Source organism: Equus przewalskii, chromosome 4, assembly GCF_037783145.1.
Source record: "Equus przewalskii isolate Varuska chromosome 4, EquPr2, whole genome shotgun sequence".
Taxonomy (NCBI): domain Eukaryota; kingdom Metazoa; phylum Chordata; class Mammalia; order Perissodactyla; family Equidae; genus Equus; species Equus przewalskii.
In genome coordinates, this window is record NC_091834.1 from 23,802,123 (window position 1) to 23,817,006 (window position 14,884).

The 14,884-nt window shown below is 35.8% G+C and overlaps 1 long non-coding RNA gene across 1 annotated transcript in view; it reads left to right on the forward strand.

The window, feature by feature from the left end:
- The window catches only part of LOC139082785 (uncharacterized), a 29,105-nt gene extending 17,429 nt beyond the window's left edge, over nucleotides 1-11,676 (forward strand). The window contains exon 2 of the long non-coding RNA XR_011539017.1: nucleotides 6,314-11,676. This is a non-coding gene — a long non-coding RNA (uncharacterized lncRNA). The remainder of the gene's footprint in view (nucleotides 1-6,313) is intronic.
- Nucleotides 11,677-14,884: the final 3,208 nt, after the last annotated feature.

Sequence of the window (14,884 nt, forward strand, 5' to 3'; positions counted from 1 at the left end):
AATTATAAAGAAGAACCAATCAGAATGTTGGAGATGAAAAACACAATGGATGAAATAAAGAAAAATAAGGACACCCTAAAAAATAGAGCAGATTTTTGGGGGGTCAGAGTTGGCAATTTAGAGGACAGAAATATAGAAATGCATCATATGGAGGAGGAGGGAGAACCAAGACTAAAGAGAAGAGAAGAAATTCTCTGAGAATATCTGATTCAAGTAGGAAGTGCAACATAAGGATTATAGGTATTCCAGAGGGAGAAGAGAAAGAGAAGGGAGCAGAAAGCTTGTTCAAAGAAATAATAGCTGAGAACTTCCCAAACCCAGGGAAGGAGCTGGGAATACAAGCAAAAGAAGTCAATAGATTTCCTAACTATATCAATGTAAAAAGACCTTCTCCAAGGAATATAGTAGTAAAGCCAGCCAAAATGAATGACAAAAAAAAAAAGTATGGGAAGAAAGATAGAAGAAAATAACTTATGAAGGAATCCCTATCAGGCTTTCAGTGAATTTCCCAGCAGAAACCTCACAGGCTAGAAGAGAGTGGAATGATAGATTCAAAATTCTAAAAGACAAAACCTTTCAGCCAAGAATACTCTATCCAGCAAAAACATCCTTCAGGTATGATAGAGACATAAAATTTTTCCCAGATAAACAAAAGCTAAGGTAGCTCATTGCCATAAGACCCCAACTACAAAAAATCCTCAAGAAGGCTGTCATAGCTGAGAAAAGAATAGGAAAGGGGCCACAAAGCCCTCAGCAAGGAGATAAATAGGTAGACAAAATCATAAAATTTCAGCTCTTTATCAGAACAGGTTAGCAAATATTTAATTATAACATTAAAGGTAGAGGGAAGGAAAACCTCAAAAATAAATATAATCTCATTATTTAAGCACAAACTCACAACACAAGATGGAATAAGATATGACAATCATAACTTAGGAGAGGAAGAACAAAGGGATGGAATTGGCTTAGTCTAAGAAAATAAGAGGTTATCAGAAAACGGACTATCTCATCTATGAGATTATTTATACAAACTGAATGGTAATCACTAAACAAATAAGTAGAACAGAGACACAAATGATGAATAAGGAGAATAAGAAAATCATCATAGAAAACTACCTAACTGAATTGGTAGTTCGAAATACATGGGATGAGAAACAAAGGAAATGCAGAAGAACAAGATAACAAGTGATAAAATGGTAGCATTAAGCCCTCATATATCAATAATCACTCTAAATGTAAATGGATTGAATTCTCCAATCAAAAGACACAGAGTGGTGAGATGGATTAAAAAACAAGACCCAGCAATATGTTGCCTTCAGGAAACACATCTCAGCTCCAAAGACAAACACAGGCCCAGAGCAAAGGGATGGAAGATAATACTCCAAGCTAATGGCAAACAAAAGAAAACAGGTGTTGCCATACTTATATCAGACAAGTAGACTGCAAGATAAAATAGGTAAAGAGAGACAAAGAGGTGCAGTATATTATAATAAAAAGGACACTACACCAAGAAGACATAACACATAAATATTTATGCACCCAACGCAGGAGCACCAAAGTACATAAAACAACTATTAACAAACCTAAAAGGAGATAGTAACAACAGCACAAAAATAGTAAGAGGACCTCAACACTCCATGTACATCAGTGGATAAATCATCCAGACAGAAAATCAACAAGGAAATAGTGGAATGAAATGAAAAACTAAACCAGATGGTCTTAATAGATATATATAGAACACTCCATCCCAAAACAGAAGAATACACATTCTTCCCAGGTGAGCACACAACATTCTCAAAGATAGACTATATGTTGGGAAACAAGGCAAGCCTCAATAAATTTAAGAAGATTGAAATCATACCAAGCATCTTTTCCAACCATAATGATATGAAACTAGAAACCAACTACAAGAAAAAAGCTGGGAAAGGGACAAAGATGTGGAGACTAAACAATATGCTACTGAACAACCAATGGATCATTGAAGAAATTAAAAGAGAAATCAAAAAATAAGTGGAGACAAATGAAAATGAAAACACACCATACCAACTCATATGGGATGGAGCAAAAGTCATCCTAAGAGGGAAATTCATAGCAATGTAGGCCCACCTTAACACAAAAGAAAAATCTCAAATAAGCAATCCTAAACTACATCTAACTGAATTAGAAAAAGAAGAACAAACAAAGCCCAAACTCAGCAGAAGGAGAGAAATATTAAAAATTACAGCAGAAATAAATGAAATTGAAACAAAAAAGATAGTAGATAAAGGATCAATGAAGAAAAGAGCTGATTCTTTGAGAAGATAAAAAAATTGATGAACCCTTAGCCAGACTCACTAAGAAAAAATAGAGAAGGTTCAAATAGATAAAATTAGAAATGAAAGTGGAAAAATTACAATGGATATCACAGAAATACAAAAGATTCTAAGAGAATACTGTGAAAAACTACATGCCAACAAATTGGACAGTCTAGAAGAAATGGATAAATTCTTAAATTCTTACAATGTTGCAAAATTGAATCAAGCAGAAATAGAGAATCTGAATAGAGCAATCACAGGTAAAGAGATTGAACCAGTAAGCAAAAACTACCAAAAATTAAAAGTTGAGGACCAGATGGCTTCACTGGAGAATTTGACCAAACATTTAAAGAAGATTTATTATCTATCCCTCTCAAACTATACCAAAAAATTAGGAAGACAGAACACTTCCTAACACATTCTATGAGGCCAGCATCACCCTGATACCAAAGCAAGACAAGGACAACACAAAGAAGGAAAATTACAGGCCAATATTGCTGATGAACATAGATGCAAAAAACCTCAACAAAATATTGGCAAACCGCATACAGAAATACATTAAAAAGATCATGTAACATGATCAAGAAGGATTTATACCAGGCACGTAGGGTTGGTTCAACACTTGCAAATCAATGTGATACACCACATTAATAAAATGGGGAATAAAAACTACATGATAATCTCAACAGATGCAGAGAAAGCATTTGATAAGATCCAACATCAATTTATAATAAAAACTCTCAATAAAATGGGTAGAAAAGGAAAGTACCTCAACATAATAAAGGCCATATATGACAAACCCATAGCCAACATCATACTCAGTGGGGAAAAACTGAATGTCATCCCTCTGAGAACAGGAATAAGACAAGTGTGCCCACTCTCACTACTCCTATTCAATATAGTACTGGAGGTATTGGCCAGAGCAATTCGGCAAGGAAAAGACATAAAAAGGATCCAAATTGGAAAGGAAGAAGTAAAACTGTCACTATTTGCAGATGATATGATTTTATATGTATAAAACCCTAAAGAATCCATTGGAAAACTATTAGAAATAATCAACAACTACAGCGAAGTTTCCAGGTACAATATCAACTTACAGAAATCAGTTGCATTTCTCTACTCTAATAACAAACCAACAGAAAGGGAACTCAAGAATACAATCCCATTTACAATCGCAAAAAAAGAATAAAATATCTAGGAATAAATTTAACCTAGGAGGTGAAAGTCCTATACAATGAAAACTATAAGACATTATTGAAAGAAATTGATGATGACATAAAGAAATGGAAAGATATTCCATGCATATGTATTGGAAGAATAAACATAGTTAAAATGTCCATGCTACCTTATAGGAATCTACAGATTCAATGTAATCCCAATCAGATCACCAATGACATTCTTCATGGAAATAGAACAAAGAATACTAAAACTCATATGGGGCAACCAAGACTCCAAATTGCTAAAGCAATCCTGAGACAAAAGAACAAACCTGGAGGCACCACAACCCCTGACTTCAAAATATTCTACAAAGCAATAGTAACCAAAACAGTATGGTACTGGCACAAAACAGGCACACAAATCAATGGAACAGAATTGAAAGCCTAGAAATAAAGCCTCACATCTATGGATAGCTAATCTTTGACAAAGAAGTTAAGAACTTATAATGGAGAAAGGAAAGTCTCTTTAACAAATGGTGTTGGGAAAACTGGACAGCCACATGCAAAGCAATGAACGTAGACCATTATCTTTCACCATACAAAAAATAAAACCTCAAAATGGATCAAAGACATGAAGGTAAGACCTGAAACCACAAAACTTCATGAAGAAAATAAAGGCACTATACTCTTTGCCTTCAGTGTTAAAAGGATCCTTTTGAATACCATGTCTACTCAGACAAGGAAAACAAAAGAAAAGATAAACAAGTAGGACTTCATCAGACTAAAAACCTTCTGCAAGGCAAAGGAAACAATGAACAAAACTAAAGGACAACCCACAAACTGGGAGAAAATGTTTGCAAATCATACATCTGACAGGGGGTTAATCTCCATAATATATAAAGAATTCACACAGCTGAGCAACAAAAAAACCAAATAACCTGATCAAAAAATGGACAAAGGATATGAACAGACATTTTTCCAAAGAAGATATACAGATGGCCAATAGGCACATAAAAAGATGTTCAACATCACTAATCATTGCAGAAATGCAAATCAAACCTACACTTAGACATCACCTTACACACACTAGAATAGCTATAATCACTAAGACAAAAAATAACAACTATTGGAAAGGTTGTGGAGAAAAGGGAACCCTCATACACCAGTTTTGGAATGCAAACTGGTGCAGCCACTATGGAACACTATGGAGATTTCTCAAAATATTAAAAATAGAAATACCATATGACCCAGCTATCCCACTACTAGGTATTTATCCAAAGAACTTAAAATCAGCAATACAGAGAGACTTATGCACCCCTATGTTCATTGTGGCATTATTCACAATTGCCGAGACATGGAAGCAACCCAAGTACCCATCAACTGATGATTGGATAATGATGATGTGGTATATATATATGTGTGTGTGTGTGTGTGTGTGTGTGTATGTATATATACACACAATGGAATACTACTCAGCCATAAAAAAGACAAAATCATCCTATTTGCAACAACATGGATGGATCTTGAGAGTATGATCTTAAGGGACATAAACCAGACACAGAAAAACTAACACTGTATGATTTGACTCATATGTGGAAGATGAACAACATACAGACAAAGAAAGCAGTTTAGTGGTTACCAGGGGGAAGGGGGTTGGGGGTTGGGCAAGAGGGGTGAAGGGGTACATTTATATGGTGATTTACAAATAATAATGTACAACTGCAATTTCACAATGTTATAAACTATTATGACCTCAATAAAAAAACTGTTACAAATAGAGATAAAATACCACATGGAGAGAAATATCAAAGTGAAGAGTGACCAAGTGATGAAAGCTTAGAATGAGAGATGTTTTGATTAAACAAGCTAAGAATTGAATTAAGAGCATGAATTGAAGTAAAATGGTTGTACAGTGGAGTATAGTTATAAAGGGCAAAAAACAGCAAGTAACTTGGAACAAATTTTCCATATTAACGTTAAAGTAATATTAGGGGAAAAATGGTTGTTTCGATAAGGGTCTGATTATTTGGCCTCATTCATAGCTCTCTTGTGTCCTTTAATCTAGAGTAGCTCCTACATCTGTCCTTGTCTTTAATAACTTGACATTTTTGAAGAATCCAGGCCAGTTCCTATGTGGAATATGCTTCTGTTTTCAGGTTTATCTAATTTCCTCATGATTAGGCTCAGGTTGTGCATTTCTGATAGGAATAACACAGAAGCAGTGTGTGTTTCTCTCAGTGTTTCCTATCAGGAAGCACATTCCTCCCATTTCTGGTCACATTAGCTTTGATCTCTTTGGTTAGGGTGATGTTTGTCAGAGTTCTCCACTGTAAAGTGATTAATAAGTATATTGCAATTAATAGGTATTTTGTGGGTCAATACTTTGAAGCTATATAAATAGGTTGTTATTCATTCAATTTTTATCCACCAGTTTTAACATTCATTAAGTGTCCCTACCTGAATCAACTATTCCCCATGAAGGATAAAGGAGAAGAAGGAAAGGCCAACATAAAGCTTGGCCCTGGATACTCTGGGTGCTGCTTCAGGGCTGCCTAGCCTGAAGAAGGAAGATGGAGGGAGGAGAAAGGAAGAAAGATGAAGCTAAAATTAGTGTGTACTGATTTTACAATAAAAACATAAGTAATTGTTAAATAATTTATGTTATTTGGGGCATATTCCTTCCAGGACCTGTCATATTCTACAGTAGAGATAGAAATTCATGCATTGGCAAGGAGGACAGAGCTTCCTCTGGCCATGGAAATAAGATAATATATTTAAGTAAAAATAAGTAGAGCGTTAGTGTCTGAGGAGAGGAAAGTTATGAAAATTCTTATGTAATGATCTCTGTTTTCTCCTCAGTAGAAGTGACATTTATTTGCAGAATATGAGATGGAGCAAGAAGAAATTTAGGCCTGAAAAGAATGACCAACTGTGGACTGAACAATTGCTGAGAGTCAAGTGGCTTGGGAAGCGGACTCTGCAATGGAGATTTGCCTGCACCATAGTGGAAAGAGGATTGGCAGAGGGATAGGAAGCTGCAACACAGTCACAAGAAAGGCCTCAGCCATTCCACAGGGGTGCTGGAGCTGGATGCTTGCCCATTTAGGGTGTCCCAATTGGGGTGAGGGGCCTAGGCCTTTATCCCCTCCCCCCCCACTGCCCTGTCACTGGAAGCAGACTGCCTCCGGGAAAGTGGTGTGACCCTGGCTATGGCAACTTTTTTCACAGAAGATTAACAACCTGGAGGGGAAACACAGAACTAAGTTCCTAGCTGTCAACACTCCAGATTGCTGGAGCCATGGATCTCAGTCCTGGAGAGGAGTGGGAAGGATCTGAGGGGCATGGCCCAGGATCATTGCACAAGGACACAAACACTCTTTAAATCCAGATGGATGTGTAGATACAAGGGCAGAACCTGCAGCAAGAGTTCGGTGTACACAGATCTACCAGAAACAGGTCCTGTCTATCACATATTTGTCAGCTTCAGCGAATTTGAGATCTAGACTTCTGTTAATGGTAATCAATGATACAAGCAGAATATTGCTTTAAACGCTTGTTTACAAAGTGCTGGAACCTGAATTTGCTATGTTTCTTATAAATTAATTTATTTATGGCAAGGGGGGAAAGATGTGAATAGAAAAATCACAGATGAGAACATTTTTTTAATACTCAGAGGAATGTGCAGGTAGGAAACTGGTGCCGGGAGAGTAGAATAATTACAATCTTCCTGTCAATTGGCTTAAGGGGTAAAACATCATCTTCCTGCTTTATGAGTAAACAAAATTTGAACATTTAAGGCCTCATCAGAGAGATCTGTCACTGAGAAACATTCATTTCTTTGCTGCCTACAGGGCAATCTGTCGCCATTGAGGGCCATTGACTATTAAATGCTTAGATGAATAAGTGCTTATGACGTCTGCAATTTCTAGTTAGAAAATGAGACAAAGATTAAAACAACATTTTGAGACAAGGCTTTTTATGGTTTCTGTTTATAAATCTTTAGGTAGCTCTGTTGAAATTAAATACTGCATCAATGCTTAAACTTCTGACCATTCTTTCTCATTTTGTTACATTTTGAAGAGGAGAATACATTTTAATATGTTGTAATGTGTCTACACAGACAAAATAAACTACAGGTTGAGTATTTAGTGAACACTGACCAATGTGTAACTCAGAAATTCACCAAGTTTATCGTCTTCTGACCTCTTCTGACTGTTAAAAATCATTTAAGACACCAAATAGCTTTTGTTGATGTGGGTTTTATCTATCATTACTTACTGTTTTAGAAAAGGAAATAGATATTTTCAAAATATTTATAACTTATTGAAAAATAATTATAAAAGTATTATTGTTTACCATTGAAAGCATATTTTTAAAGAAAAATAAGCACATTTTCAAAAACAAAAGTATGTATAATGAGTACAGTGGCATTGATTCACATTTTGCAAAATTTTTTAATGTGTGGCGTAGAAGTCAGCTGGATTCTCACATGAGCCTCACATTCCATCATTTGCCATATGGTGCTTTGGTTGAAACATATGAGGAAAACTTAGCCCCATACAGATATATATTGGAAAAGGAACATTTTGTAATTAAATTTTTTATTTTGAAGTCATTGTAGATGCACATGCAGATGTTAGAAATAGTAGGGGAGATCTTGTGTACCCTTTACCCAGTTTTCCCCAACAGTAACATTTTTCAAAGCTATAGGACACTTTCACAGGCAACATATTGACTCTAATGCAGTCAAGATCCAGACATTGCCATCACCCCAAACATCCCCCCGTTGCCCTTTTACAGTCGCATCCACTTTCCTCATTAACTGCTAGGACAATTAATTCTCTTCTCCCTTTTTACAATTGTCATTTTAAGAATAAGATATAAATGGAATGTGAGATTGGCTATTTTCACTCAGCATAATCCTCTGGAGATTCATCCAGACTGTTGTGAGTATCAATAAGTTTTTTCCTTTTATTTGTGACTATTACATATGGTAAAGATTACCATAATTTGCTTTGAAGGACATTTGGATTGTTTCCAGTTTTTGGCTATTATGAACAAAACTGCTAGAAATGGTAGAGTACAGGTTTTAGTGTCAACAAAACTTTTCCTTTCTCTCAGATTAAGTCATATGGTAGATATACGTTTGGTTTTTTAGAAACTGCCAAACTATTTTCTAGAGTGCCATTTTACATTCTCAGTGGTCATATGTGAGTAACCCACTTTTTGTTAATCCTCATTGGCATTTCTTATTGCCACTATTTTTTTATTTTAGCCATGCTGGAGGGTTGTAGGAATATCTCAATGTGGTTTTAATTTGTATTTCCCTAATCGCTAATGATGTTGACATCATTTCTCATGCTTATACGCAATTTCTATATCCTTTCATTGAAATGTCTCTTCATGTATTTTGCCTATTTTCCAATCAAATTGTTTTATCTTTTACTGTTGAGTTTAGGGAGTTCTTTATATATTCTAGATACCAGTCCTCTGTTGGATATGTGATATGCAAATATTTTGTTTCATTCTGTAATTGTCTTTTATACTCTAAACATGGTTTTTGACAGAGCAAAAAGTTTTCATTTTGATGAAATCTAACTTCTCAATTTTCTTTTTATGGATCACACTTTGGTGTTAAGTCTAAGAACTGTTATTTAGAACAAGACTTTCTTATCTTGAAGACTTTCTTCAAAATTTTTGGCTAATAGTGTTATAGTTTTATATCTTATGTTTAAGCCTGTGATCCATTGTGAGTTAATTATTTATAATAATCTTGTATATTAATTTTTGTATAATTTCATATGTGATTTAGATCGAGGTTCTTTTTTTTTGTCTGTGGATGTCCAAAGACTCCAGCACCATTTGTTGAAAAAGTTAACTTGTCCCCATTGAATTGCTGTTGCATCTTTATCAGACTTGGTTCTGTATATTTCTTGGGTCTATTCCTGTGTACTCACTTCTGTTTCATTGATCTGTATATCTTTCCGTCAACCAATAGCACATTGTCTTGATTACTATAGCTAGATAATATATCTTCAACTTGGGTAGACTGACTCTTCCCATTTTATTCTACTTTTTTCAAAATTGTTTTAGCTATTCTAGTTCCTTCTTCTTTCAATATAAATTTCATAATAAACTTGTCTCCACTTACCAAAATTATTGCTGATATTTGGATAGGAATTGCGTTAAACTTGTGTATCAATTATTGGTGAATTAACAACTTTGCTACATAAATCTTCCAATACATGATCGTAGGATGTTTATCCATTTATTTAGCTATTTTGTTATTTATTTCATCAATGTTTTGTAGTTTCCAGCATATAACTCAAGTACAAGTTTTGTTAGATTTACACAAATTACATTTTACCCCATTGTAAATTATATTAAATTTTTAATCTCAAGAATCTATTCACTGCTACTCTCTAGAAATGTTGTTGATCTTGTATCCTGTGATCTTGCTGAACTCAATTATTAGTTTTGGGAGTTATTTTGTAGATTCCTTAGTATTTCCTATGTATACAATAATGTCACTGGCACAGAGGGGCGATTTTATTTCTTCCTTTCCAAACTGTATGACTGTTTTTCTTGTCTTATTGCTCTAGCTAACCTCTGCTCTTGACTTCACTAGGCCCTCTCTGGCACCAGTTCAGTGGGGAGATTGAGAGGCATCTCATCACCACCTGGCAAGGGTGAAAGTCTGTTCTTCCGCCGAGCCTCTGTTATCTGGGTGAGGGTGGGGCCACAGTTTTGTCTGAGTGTTTGTCTAGAGTAGAGCTATTTTTATCTAAAAGTTTTATCTTGCTAGGCTGCCCTTTTCCCTGACCGTTGGCTAGAAAGAGCAGGCTTTCAGGGGCTTTTGAGTCTCTGCTAGTTGCCAGCACCCAGAGGGAGAAAGAACATCCAGGGACTACCCTTGTGCCATTCCTTGGGTTCCAAGGTCTCTGATCAGTCTCAAACTTTCAGAATATTCTTAGGCTTGTTTTAGATAGACTCCAGGGTTTTTATGAGTACTTAGCAAGAAAGAGTAGGGAAAAGTATGTCTATCTCATCTTCCCAGAAATGGAAGTCTCAAAGTCAAGGGTATTTTGAAGATATTGTCCTAAAAATATATATATTTTAAATTTTCTTATTATTTTTTATCAAAGATGAGACCAAATTAAAATAAATAATCTATTTGGCAAATACCTTGATGATATTATCTTGCGTGAGTTAATGACAATGATGAACGTTCTTTATCATCAATACTATTATAATATATTTTAAGACCAAAACATGTAAGTAAGTGCTTACCTAAAGACTAAAAATCGACAAAATGTATTTTTTCCTAAATATTGTTTTTTGCACCATTAGATATGAAAATGTTTGATAATTCAAATTTATCCAACAGATTCACATATGATTTTTATAGATAAAGCCAGTCAGACATAAAAACATATAATAATCAAAATAGGACTTGGTTATTTGAGAGTTTGTGTAAATCAATAATAGACTTCTAGGTCAGTCTTTTAGGTATATCTTAATTCTTACTCAGCAATGCCATTGAATGCCTTATAATATAAACCTGATGTTATCATGAAGCTACATCACTTTAAAAAAATTGCAATATTTGCAAATGTTATAACTTATTCAACACATATCTTTTAATAAAATTATGATTTGAATGTGTGTGAAAAGATAAGAAAATGCTTCTGGATGAAAAACGGCAAATTCATGTCAGGGAAGAGATCAATCTTGAACCAAATTCTCTGAATAATTAACATAAGCAGAGATGCAGTAGGTTATATTAATATGACTGGAATTTGAATTTTGAATTCTGACTCATATCCTTCTGATAGGACCTTTAGTTTTATTCTGAAGTAACCAACTAGTATGTATTTTATTATCCCAAATCTTTGAGTTCTGAGTCCTACGTTTTACTTCTTATCGACATTACAAATGACAAAACAAATTTCTTCCTGGAATTTTCTTCTTGGCCAGGTTTACCGAAGAAAGAAGAGGAATGATATAATAATCAACAGAAGTTACTGTTCCTACAATGTAATTATAAAAGTCTCTGTATTTATGTCCACATAAAGAAGGAAATCTTATAAATGTGCCCTAAGGTAGCTTTAAAATAAGGAATATTTTATAGTTTTCAGTGTGTAAGTTTTTCAATTCTTTTGTTAAGTTTACTCCTACATATTTTATTCTTTTTGTTGAAATTATAAATGGGATTGTATTCTTAATTTCTCTTTCTGCTACTTCATTCTTAGTGTATAGAAACACAACTGATTTTTGTATGTTAATTCTGTATCTTACAACTTGTGTGTATTCATTTATTATTTCTAAAAGTTTGTTGAAAGAAATTGAAGAAGACACAAAGAAATGGAAAGATATCCCATGCTCTTGGATTGGAAGAATTAACATAGTTAAAAAGTCCATACTTCCTAAAGCAATCTACAGATTCAATGTAATCCCTATCAAAGTTCTAATAACATTTTTCACAGAAATAGAACAAAGAATCCTAAAATTCATATGGAACAACAAAAGACCCTGAATAGCCAAAGGAATCCTGAGAAAAAAGAACAAACCTGGAGGTATAACACCCTCTTATTTCAAAATATACCGCAAAGCTATAGTAACCAAAACAGCATGATACTGGCACTAAAAGAGACACACAGATAAATGGAACAGAATCGAGAGCCCAGAAATAAACCCACACATCTATGGACAGCTAGTTTTCAACAAGGGAGCCAAGAGCATACAATGGAGAAAGAAGAGTCTCTTCAATAAATGCTGTTGGGAAAACTGGACAGCCACATGAAAGAGAATGAAACTAGACTGTTTTCTCACACCATACACACAAATTAACTCAAAATGGATTAATGACTTGAATGCAAGTCCTGGAACCATTAAACTTCTAGAAGAAAGCATAGGCAGTACGCTGTCTGACATCAGTCTTAACAGCATATTTTCCAGTACCATGTCTGAACTGGCAAGGGAAACAATAGAAAAAATAAACAAATGGGACTACGTCAGATCTAAAAGCTTCTGCACAGCAAAGGAAACCATCAATAAAATGAAAAAACAATCTCAAAATTGGAATAAGATATTTGCAAATCATATACCTGATAAGGGGGTAATATCCAAAATATATAAAGAACTCATACATCTCAACAACAAAAAAACTAACAACTCAATTAAAAAATGGGCAAAAATTCTGAACGTTTCTCCAGAGAAGATATACAGATGGCCAAGAGGCACATGAAAAGATGTTCAACATAATTAACTATCAGATAAATACAAATCAAAATTGCAATGAGATATCACCTCACTCCCGTCAGAATGGCTATAATTAATAAGACAGGAAACAATAAGTGTTGGAGAGGATGTGGAGAGAAGGGAATCCTCATATACTGCTGGTGGGAGTGCAAACTACTGAAGCCATTATGGAAAACCGTATGGAGATTCTTCAAAAAATTAAAAATAGAAATGCCGTATGATCCAACTATTCCACTTCCGGGTATTTATTCAAAGAACATGAAAACAATGCATAAAGATGCATGCACCCCCACATTCATCACAGCATTATTTACAATATCTAAGACTTGGAAGCAACCTAGGTACCTGTCAAGGGAGGAATGGATAAAGAAGATGTAGTATATATACAATGGAATCTTACTCAGCCATAAGAAACAATGAAATCTTGCCATTTGTGACAAGATGGAAGTACCTGGAAGGCATTATCCTAAGTGAAATAAGTCACAGTGAGAAAGTCAAATACCATATCATCTCACTCATAAGTAGAAGATAAAAGCAATGACAAACAAACAAATAGAAACAGAGATTGATTAGTGGTTACCAGAGGGAAAGCGGGGAGGGAGGAGGATGAAAGGGGTGTTTAGGTATATGTGTGTGGTGATGGATTGTAATTAGTTTTTGGGTGGTGAACATGATGTAATATACACAGAAGTTGAAATATATAACCATGTACACCTGAAATTTATGTAATGTTATAAACAATGTTACCACAATAAAAAAGAAAAAGAAATTAAAAATAAATTAATTAAATTAAATAGAGAAAAATAATAGAGAAATCTGAGACAGTCAGAGAGCTGCAAGGAAAATAGAGAAAGGGAAAGAGAGAAAAGCATAAGTGGAAAGACTTAAAAGGAGGGAGAGGGGACTAGACAGTGGAAGTGTTCACAGGCGCAAACCTGGAACTAAACAGAATCAAGGCCCAGGGCAACTGAGAGTTAAGAAGCAAAACAGAAGAGAAAATGGTGTCTAGGAGGAAAGGATACAAATTCAAAGGGCAAACACCATATCTTCATTTTCACCAGAGAGCAACAGGCTTGCAACATAATTTTCTCTCTGCGGTAACTTTCTCCTGGAATCCTGAAGTTACAGTTCCCCCTCACCCTTCCTAGGAGAACCAACTCCTCCTGGCCAGTTGCTTCAGAGGACTCCTCTGCTCCTTCTGCTCAAGTCCCCACATCACACTCTCCAGAGAGAATTTCTTACCCTGAGGGGCCATGGACAAAATTCAGTATAATTCAGGTTGTTCATCAACCTGGTTGCAGAAAATCATTACACTTTTATTTTCACTAATCAGAAAAGGCTGACTGAGGACCTGAACTTTCTCCAAGGAGGCAGCCACAACGTCCTGCCCCCAGGGCCTAACCCCACTGTCAGTGGATACCACCCCCACCCTGCAGTAAGAGGAGAAAACAATCAAAACTGCTGTGAACAGAAGGGGCAGAGCAAAATGGCGGGGTGAGCTGACCCGGGATTCTCTCCCCTCCAAAATACAACAAAGGAATGGAAAAACTGAATTTCAGAGAATAAATCTAATGCCAACATGTTAGAGACCTACAATACCAAGAAGGCGGAGACCATAAACCTTACTTACAGCCTCGGAGACACTGGAACCGTAGGAGAGAACATCGCTCCCTCCCCTAGAGTCTGCGATCCTTGCTGAGTAGCTCGGGAAGAAGCGGGGGAGGGGCCGCGCGACCAGGGGATCATCCAGGACTCCTGCCACTGGTTCAGTGGAAACCCGCTGATGGGGGGAAAGCTTCCATCCGCGGGGACCCCATAAACCCAGGGCCTCAGGAGACCAGAGAACAGAACTAATCTGAATCCAGATCGGCGCTCAAGAACAGCAGCCCCTCCCTCCCAGTAAAGCCACTGGGTGCAGCCATCTTGCCCGAAGGTGGAGAGCTCATAACACGCAGCTCTCAACCCCCATCTAGTGGCGACAGGCTGTAACTGCAACTGAATCCTACCACCATATGAAAAAACCGCTACTCTACCATCCAGCAATTTATAAAAGCCCCAGACCAGAAGGAAAACAATAAAAACATAGAATTAAGTCCTGAGGACTTGGAATTAGGTAAACTAAGTGATAATGAGTTCAGAGCAGCTATAATCAAAAGACTCAATGAGGTAGAG